The following is a 9,682-nucleotide window of genomic DNA, read 5'->3' as shown; positions in this document are numbered from 1 at the left end:
CCCAGGTGGGCGCTGTTAATCCATACAAAGGAGGTGTGAAAAGCCAGTGGGGGTTGGGCCCAATTCGGAGGCCCAGTCTCAAGATAAAGCCCCAAGAGTCCTTGGTCAAACTTTTTGACCTTAAGCCAGCAAAATCTGACCGCCTGATCCTAAATTCTGACCCAGTCAACAGATCATGTGGATGGCCAATCGAGGGTACACCATAACATGATGAACCTACGCGCACAGAAGCACTAAGCCAACCAGCATCTACCAGTGACAAGTGTCCAAGGCCAAGGACACTTGTCATCCCCCATTCTGGACATTTAATGGCCGTGAAGAAAAAGACTTTAAGTTTGGACCATTTCTCCAAACGTCTCTCATTTTACTCTCTTTCTCAAAACCAAAGCATTAACACGCTCTGCATTTCTCATCTTTCCTCTCCATCATCACCTACCGGAGAAGACAGTGGTTGCCGGCCAACGGCGGCGACGCCACCTTCTTCTCCGCGAAACCATACCTAAACACCATACCCTAAACACTAACTCCCTCTCTTTTCTGCCGGAGAATCCAAATCCGGCCTCCCTTTCCCCCTAAATCAGCCTCAATCGACCAAATCGACGCTCAACAAAAAAAACATAAACTTAAACCCTAACTTCAACGTCCTTCCACACAACCAGCGGAAACCTTAGTTCGTTCTAACAACAAATCAAAAACCCAAACCGCAACACAAAAACAGTTTAAACCTAAACCCTAGTTCCAAAATTTAAGCTTCTACAGTCATGATTTAAAGAAGATAAAAGAGGGTTTTTGTTCCACTTACAACGGCGAAGGAAATGGAGTAAGGATTTCAGGCAAAGGAGGGAGAAGAAATGCTTCTTGGTCCGAGTTCGTCGCCGGCGATTCGTCACGGCTCAGATAAGTTCTTCTTTTCCTTTAACTTTTCATCTTCTTCTGCTCTTCTCTCTGAATGTTTTGTGTTGAATGAAAAAAATTTGTTTTTGATTGTTGTGTGAATGTTAGGGTTATCTATGGATTTCTTGCAGAAAATTCACGCTGTTCTTATCCTGTTCTCTGGGTATATATGTTCTTTTTCATGATGAGTTTATTAAGTCTTAAGATAACTTGTCAGGTTTACTTTAGCTTATCCCATATGTCATGGGATTTGATTTTTGTGGATTAGTTATTGTTTGAACTGGTTGGGAAATACCTTTTTGGGTGTTCACGTTGGTTCTCTATGCAAATCCTTAAACTGATTAACTTATAAATTATTTTCCAGCTTCTTTTAAGTGCTTATTGAAAAGACTTTTAATCTTGAGTTGATTTTTTGCAGGTTACAAAGGTGAAACAACCCCTATTTGAAGAAAGAAGTCTGCGCCAGCCCTAGGAAATTGGATTTTGGGGTGCTTTGATTCAAACGACGGTTTTGGAAATGGCTTTTAAAAGTTCTGCTTTCAAACTGTTGGATTTGCAGCAACTTTCAATTTTTCAAGTTCACTTTGATGTAACGTTGGACTTTTGGATAATGTAATAGCTTTTGGACAAAGGATGTTTTTTTTCGCTCTGAATTAGGGTATTTTTTCCTTCAACTTGCTGAATGCAACACAACATTTAATCATTCCACTTCACTTTGTATTTTTTGGATAAATGTATTAACTTTGGAATTGTTTGTAATATCTTAGACTTAAAATTTGTTTATGTAATCAACTTTTAAACATTCAAATCTTATTCTTAATATCCATTTGGAAACTTGTTTGGGCCACACTAAATACATGAGTGGCCATTTAACTTGGTTACCCTTAGCATATTACTATCAACCAAAATAAAAACGTAACAAAAGGTCTAAAATGAAACATGTCACAAGTATTGCAATTTCGACTTCAATAGCAAAACCAACAGAGGATCTTTGGCACATGAGTCTAAATATGGTGACTTATCTCAAACCTAACACATGCATGCTTCAAAAATGCAAACTTAATTTAAGGACCTATGAAGGGCTTAAAATTTGGCATAAATGACAAGTGATCATAAAAAAAATAACATAGCTCTTAATATTTTACTAATAAGAAAATGGACTCTGGATTAGTAACGTAAAAGAGATTTGAAACACACTTTGACTTGCAACATGTTGACAGGCGTGGGCTTTTCTAAACCAACAAGTCTTTATGGATAAACCAAAAAAATGGGCCTTTTAACCAATAAATCCCAAAAATGCGCATACCATCCCATGCTTTAGTAACAACAATAAGAGATAAACGCAACAAATGTTTTCTTGAGTCAAATACAAGAACTTAACAGATGAAATGTCACTGAAAGATTTGTTGAAAATTTGATGTCACTGAGGGATTTTTTAGAATAATCATGTGAGCAATGAATGTGTCTTTAGAAATGATGGGGAGTTTGGAGTAGGTTAGGGTTGAGAAACCATAAGATAGAGTTTATGCCTTATAACATCTGGTGGTGAATGCTGGTGAAAGATTTTTCTTACCCGGACAAAATTGGGGTATGACAGCTGCCCCTATTTAATTATCTCGAACCGGAAAGTAAGAATGACAGCAGTCTTCCTGCATTCGCAGTGGGAGATAATTAAATATAAAAAGACCCAAATTTTGTCCTAGGAAATGCAAGGAAGAAAATACAGGAAGAAAATGCAGTGAGAAATAGTAAAAGACATTATCTCAAAGCAAAATGGAACAGCCAAGACTTTCTAGGAGTCGTCATAACAGTATCTTGGACATCACAGTCGAGATATGTTAGTAATAGAGTGACATCCCTAGCTAAATCTCAAGACTTTCCAGGATGCTAGAGTAGTACAAAGAAAATCTAGCATGAGACTCTTCATATTGATGAAGCAGCATCTCAACAGTAAAAATGAGATTCTCTGTATCAAGTCGAAGCAGCATCTTATACGATAGAACTAAGATGTTCCAGCAAGGGAAAAATACCTTAATTGAATCTAAGACTCTCCGAGGATATTAGAGCATTATCTCTACAAAAAGATGACATGAGACTCTTCATATTGTTGAAGCAGCATCTCGAACAGTAAAAATGAGATTCTCTGTATCGAGTCGAAACAGTATCTTATCTGATAGAATTAAGATATTCCAGCAAGGGAAAGATACCTTAATTGAATCTAAGACTCTCCGAGGATATTAGAGCAGTATCTCTAAAAAAATCTGAAATGAGACTCTTCATATTGATGAAGCAGCATCTCGAACACTAAAATGAGATTCTCTGTATCGAGTCGAAACAACATCTTATCTGATAGAATTAAGATATTCCAGTAAAGGAAAGACACCTTAATTGAATCTAAGACTCTCCGAGGATATTAGAGCAGTATCTCTAAAAATATTTGAAATGAGACTCTTCATATTGATGAAGCAACATCTCGAACAGTAAAAATGAGATTCTCTGTATCGAGTCAAAACAACATCTTATCTGATAGTATTAAGATATTCCAGCAAGGGAAAGATACCTTAATTGAATCTAAGACTCTCTGAGGATATTAGAGCAGTATCTCTAAAAAAATCTGAAATGAGACTCTTCATATTGATGAAGCAGTATCTCGAACAGTAAAAATGAGATTCTCTGTATCGAGTCGAAGCAGCATCTTATATGATAGAATTAAGATGTTCTAACAAGGGAAAAATACCTTAATTGAATCTAAGACTCTCCGAAGATATTAGAGCAGTATCTCTAAAGAAATTTGAAATGAGACTCTTCATATTGATGAAGCAGTATCTCAAACAGTAAAAATGAGATTCTCTGTGTCGAGTCGAAACAACATCTTATATGATAGAATTAAGATATTCCAGCAAGGGAAGGATACCTTAATTGAACCTAAGACTCTTCGAGGACACTTAGAGCAGTATCTCAAATAGATAAATGAGATTCTTCATATGAATGAAGCAGTATCTCAAATATTCGTCTGTTGGGAGAATTTTTAAGAAAAGAATCCTTTTGGAGGAAGACATACTGGAAATGCTCTGCAGGGGAAAATCTCATAAGAGACTTTTAGGGTAACCTCTGTTTGGGGAGCAATAATAGCAGAGAAAATGCTGGATTGTCATTATTAATTATATAGTTGAAAAGAATGGCTTACTGGAGAAATGGTTCCACGAGCACATGCATGGAAATAACTTTATTTGGAAATGAGGAATGTCCAAGATATACATGAATGACCTTGGATCCTGATATTTTATATTTGATTTTTGTATGATGTTCCACTTTGGGTGGAAATACCATGCATGGGATGATGCATGAGACTTATGCAAGTATGCAATTGCTGGGGATATTTAGGATGTGTATGTAGAAATGGGAATCGTATAAGGCTATACATATGTATGCCAATGATTGGTATGATTATTTCTTGGTGAATTTTCCTATTTGGTAGAAAGATTATGTATGTAATTGATGTACATGGCGCATGTGACGTATGCGGGTATGCAAATGGATAATTATGATATGGCCCGGTTAAGGCATTTTTGCTTTGAGGAATGATGCCAATATTGTGGATTTTTGTTATTGCGGTGAACAATGAAGATCAAGCTTTGATGCCCCACTAGGTGATTTTGGGAATTTATTTGGGTTGCTCCAAGTCACTGAAGGGTTTAGACTTCTCAACACGCGATACTCCATCCATGATTTATTAATGTTTCTGTTGGAAATGTAATGGAGCCTTGCCACGGTTTGGCTATACCATGAGTACATTTATGAGAGGTTTGAATTAGTAGTTAAAAGGAACATAGGTGTCTGCAAACAGTCCTACACCTCTATGAAAAACAAGAACGAACTTGGAGACTAAGGGATTTGTCCGTTTACTGTTTCAAAAGCAATTTTATCACTTTGTTCAAATATGTGTTTTATTTTCTCCAAAATTTTAAGAGTGATGTTTATCAAAAATAAATGTGCTTTGCAAACAAATAGATAAAATACAAAAATGATTTGGGCACAACTTTTGTTGAGAAAATTTCTCTTTTATTGATTTGACCCTTAGATGGGCGACTGTACATAAAGATGCAATTCCTTAATGAGGTAATTGTTGTGCATAGAAATAAAATGGCAATAAAAAATTGAGTTCATATTGAGTTTCCACACTGCTACGATCCTTATGTCTTTGATAGTCCAAGCACCTTGCTTTTGAAAAGTGAGGTAGATTGATTCTTTGTCTTCGAGGGATATGTTAGACACCTAAAGTACAACTCTTTGCCTTGGATTTAATCCCTAACTTTTGCCTGGACCATCCTTTCGGGTTTTCGATCCACCGGGATACCCATTTTTGCCTGAGTCGCCCTTTCGGGTTTTCAACTCAGCGGGTCAATTCTTTTATTTTTATCCCTAATTTTGGCCTGAATCGCCCTTTCGGGTTTCCGATCCACCGGGATAGCCATTTTTGCCTAAATCTCCCTTTCAGGTTTTCGATTTAGCGGCTTTTATTATTCCACTTTTTTTAGGCGAAGTACTTTTTAACAACATCAGTATTGGTGGGAAGTGGCAACTCATCACCGTCCATAGTTTCTAGGATTAGAGCACCTCCGGAAAAGGCTCTAACCACCACAAATGGACCTTCATAATTTGGTGTCCATTTCCCTCTGGAGTCCTTGTGAATGGGCAAGATTTTCTTCAGCACCAAGTCCTCTTCTTGAAACACCCTGGGATGAGCTTTCTTGTCGAATGCCTTCTTAAGACGCCTCTGATAGAGTTGACCGTGACCCAACACTTTCAAGCGTTTCTCCTTAATAATGTTGAACTCGTCGTACCTTGATTGAACCCATTTTGCCTCGTCTAGCTTATCCTCTATCAAGACTCTCATCGAGGGGATCTCCACTTCTATAGGGAGAAATGCTTCCATACCATTGTAATACCCCAAAATTTACCCTTCATTTTTCCTGGAAGCATGGGATTATGTTTAACACTTTATTAGCATCATATTAGGTCATACTCATTGCATACTGCATTAGTGACATGGAGATCAGGTTTTGATCGATCACTCCTTAACAGAAGGAGCCCACACAAAGCAAGATTGAGAATTGGACTTCATTTTCTAAGTATACAAGTCTCAAGGGTCTCAGGGGGGTCCAAGTATCTTATTATGGTCCTCAGTTCATAAGTGAAGGATTCAAAGTTATCAGAGTGTTCATTTGGATTTAATCAGAAATTAGGGTTTCATGGCTACCTGCAACAGAAAATGTTTGGTTGGAAGTAGAGGAGCTCATCCATGTCATGATTAGAGAGGCATCTTGTCCTAGGAAGATTCACAATTATCTCAGAAAGATCCATTGGCAATCAGTGCAATCAGTTCCTGATCATTTTGCCCTAAAACTAGGGTTTGGTATAATATCAGTTTATTTCTGATTCTTTGGGTGAAACTCTTTTCCATGGCCCTCCATATGTCCACAAGGGTCTACATACAAAAAAATCAGCTCTTTATTTGAGCTAGAAGTGCTTCAATTGATCAATGGAATCGAGAATCAGACAGTTTGGGAAAAGTCAATTGTGGGGCCAGAAAAGTCAACTCCTGACATTTTGAGAGTGAAATCTCAAAATCCATGCTTATGGGATCTTACATGTGAAATTTGATCAAGGTTGGATCATGGATTCATCATTTAATCAGGAATTGGAAAAGTTACTTAATTTGGAAATGGTTGACTTTCCATTTAGGGCAAGTTTTCATGATCGTTGCACTCACTTTAAGCCCATTTTAAATCAAGATAAAAGCTCCATTTGAACATTTCTACAACATGAAAGTTGTTCCTCTTGTTCCAAGCTTTCTAGAGATATAAAGTTTGCTCCATTTGAATTAGAATTGAGAAAGTTATGCTTAGTCAAAGTGAGACATTTTTTTAGGACACTTAGAAAAATTTCTAAGTCCAAAATCTTCAAAATTTGTCAAGACTTCTTGGCCAGTTTTCTTGCACTTCAAGGCATTATTTGAAAATACTTTCTTCATAACAATTGTACCTTGCCATGTCCTCTTTCACATCCTTTTGGAATCATCTCATTTGGATCCATGGTTTGAGAGATACATTCATTTAAAGTGGGCACCATGACTTGATTTTCTAGGCAGATTTTGGGCCTGGCTGGCCCAATCAGTTTTTCTAAGCATGCTGCACAAACCAGTCACGTTTTTTTTTACCTCTTTTGGACATGCATTGGACATTAATTCACTTAAGTTTGGCCCAAAATAACAACATTTTACACCTCACTTCACACTTTTATTCTTATGGATAAATCACTTATTAAAAAGCCCATGAGAACACCTAATCCACCCTATTTAAGAAGCTGAAACCCTAACCCTAAAGCAGCATTGGAATTTCGTGGCAAGGAGGCAAAGCTTCATCACATATCGGATTCCATTCCACTTCTATTTTCCATTAGGTAATCATCTCTTCCATGACCATGTTTTGATATATCTACGCTTGCTTACCATGTTCATCACCATTAATCCTTCCATTTTCATATTTCTTTTTCTTATTTAAAAAATTTTCTTCGTCCATAAAATTACCCAAAGATATTTTTCACTTTTCTTAACGATTTACTTAATTTTATATAATTTTTATTTTTGTATTTTTTTTACATTAATATTTTATTTTAATTATTTATTCTAACTGGTCCATTTTAACACACTTTTTTTTATTGATTTTATTTTTATGACTTAAAATTATTGTTAACATTTGATTTTTGGGATGAAGGTTGACCACTGCCTCATGGTCAACCTGACCTTTTCTTGGAATTTTATTTCACATTTTCAATTTATTTTGGATTTAGTTTTGACCTAGTTTTGTTGGTGGACTTTTAATTTGACTTCTGTTTTATTTTAATTAATTCACGTACCAATTTGCATTATTTTAAAAATATTTTTGGTGGATGATGATGTCCTGACCCCACCTTATCTAGTTTAATTTTTTATAATTTTCTTGATTAATTTACTATTTATTCTTGATTTATTTCTAACCTAGTCTCATTAATTGACTTTTGATTTGACCTCTGTTTTATTTTAATTAATTCACGTGCCAATTTTCATTATTTTTAAAATCTTTTTGGGGGATGATGATGTCCTGACCCCACCTTATTTAGTTTAATTTTTCATAATTTTCTTGATTAATTTGCTATTTATTTGTTATTTTTTAAGTTGACTTGAATTTTCAGTTGACTTCTTTATGATCGATGTTTGACTTAGGAATTGCTTATGGCAATTGAAGAGATCTTTTGATCCTCCCTCGTTCATCTCATATGCCATGTATTAGAGGCCTTTTACCTTGATTTTATTTGGTCCTTACCTCATTTCCTGATTAAATTATTTAGTGGACCCTTCGTGTGCATATTTTCATCTGTTTGATTCATCTGTTATCTTTTATACTTGTTTCTCTCATTCATGCTTTCTATTGCTTGATTATTTAACATGTTCATACTCCCATGCATTGTTTAAATGCTCCATTATTTTATTCTTTGGTTTGATTATATATTGTTTATTTATCCGATCTGATTGATAACTGTTGCCTACTTGTATGATGTATGAGGCATATATTCTTATTGTTTGTTTGCCATGAACAATCCCCATTCATAACAAATGTACCCCTCTCCCATAAAGTGTATAATATTTATTTATTTATTTCTTTAGTCACCTGTTAATACAAGAATTAAAACGAACATCCGATAACCATTTCAAAATAAGATCAAAAGCTCGATCCAACGTCGAGTAATCATTTTCAAAACTTAACAGAACCAGCATGCATTCATCCATCCTCTTGTAAGTCGATTGTCTCAAGTATCGCCATCTACCTGTAAGTCGATTGCCTCCGGCATCGCCATCTACCCTTATCCATAACCCCTCTCCGCGCTCCATCCGTCGACTCTTGTTCCGTTTAGGTAGCACCCATTAGGTAGAACCCTTTGTATGATAACATAGGTAGAATTCCCTTATTCTTTGCATGCTAACATTAGGTAGATGTTCCCCTTTGTAAATCCTAACACATAGGTCCATATTGCATGACAACTCTAGAGCAGAGCTTCCCCACTTTTAGACCTTCCGCGCGTCTCCGATCTTGTGGCATGTCAGTCCGTTCTATTGCAAAGAAGTAACTGCCTAGGACTCGATTTAGCGAGCTGCGACACCTACTTCTAGGACGTTGAACACACTGCCCACCCTCCTTTGACACAGCTGGTGTCCTCTTTTGTAAGTCCATGTTCAGATGGCAATCCTTAACCCCTAGTTAGCCGAACTACATTTTGCTCTGATTCTCATTCCAGATGAGATACGTAGGCATACGATGCGACGTCTTACCGAGCACACTTCTCTTTAACCCATAGGTAGCCGAGCTACAAAGACTCTGATTCTCATACTCAGATGAGATACGTAGGTAGTGGATGCGACATCCTTGCGAGTCATTTTCTTTTAACCTTCCTTTTAGTAAATAGTACTTTAGATATACCTACACCCTTTAGACTAGAACAACACTTATGAAAAGGGCTCCCTAGGAGTACCTAGGATGTTTTGGATGCTTAGAACCTTCCCATTGCATAACCAACCCCCTTACCCAGATCTCTGACATTTTTACTAGTTTTTGATTCGATAAAACTTTTAGGTTTTTGTTCGCTTTCTAACCATTCCTTTGGATAAATAGAAGTGCGGTGGCGACTCAACTTATATGGTTTACCTTGGATTTAGTCAATATCTCTAATGGTAACGAATACCCCGCTACAG

The 9,682-nt window shown here is 36.6% G+C and overlaps 2 long non-coding RNA genes across 2 annotated transcripts in view; one reads left to right on the top strand and one right to left on the bottom strand.

Moving 5' to 3' along the window:
- Positions 1-937: 937 nt before the first annotated feature.
- Positions 938-9,682, bottom strand: part of LOC127124596 (uncharacterized) — a 61,361-nt gene continuing 52,616 nt past the window's right edge. The window contains exon 2 of the long non-coding RNA XR_007804073.1: positions 938-1,189. This is a non-coding gene — a long non-coding RNA (uncharacterized LOC127124596). The remainder of the gene's footprint in view (positions 1,190-9,682) is intronic.
- The window catches only part of LOC127124607 (uncharacterized), a 61,504-nt gene continuing 52,996 nt past the window's right edge, over positions 1,175-9,682 (top strand). Inside the window, exon 1 of the long non-coding RNA XR_007804083.1 lies at positions 1,175-1,321. This is a non-coding gene — a long non-coding RNA (uncharacterized LOC127124607). The remainder of the gene's footprint in view (positions 1,322-9,682) is intronic.

This window comes from Lathyrus oleraceus, chromosome 1, assembly GCF_024323335.1.
Source record: "Lathyrus oleraceus cultivar Zhongwan6 chromosome 1, CAAS_Psat_ZW6_1.0, whole genome shotgun sequence".
Lineage (NCBI taxonomy): Eukaryota > Viridiplantae > Streptophyta > Magnoliopsida > Fabales > Fabaceae > Lathyrus > Lathyrus oleraceus.
Note: the sequence above shows the minus strand (reverse complement) of the source record. Positions and strands in the feature narration are given on the sequence as shown.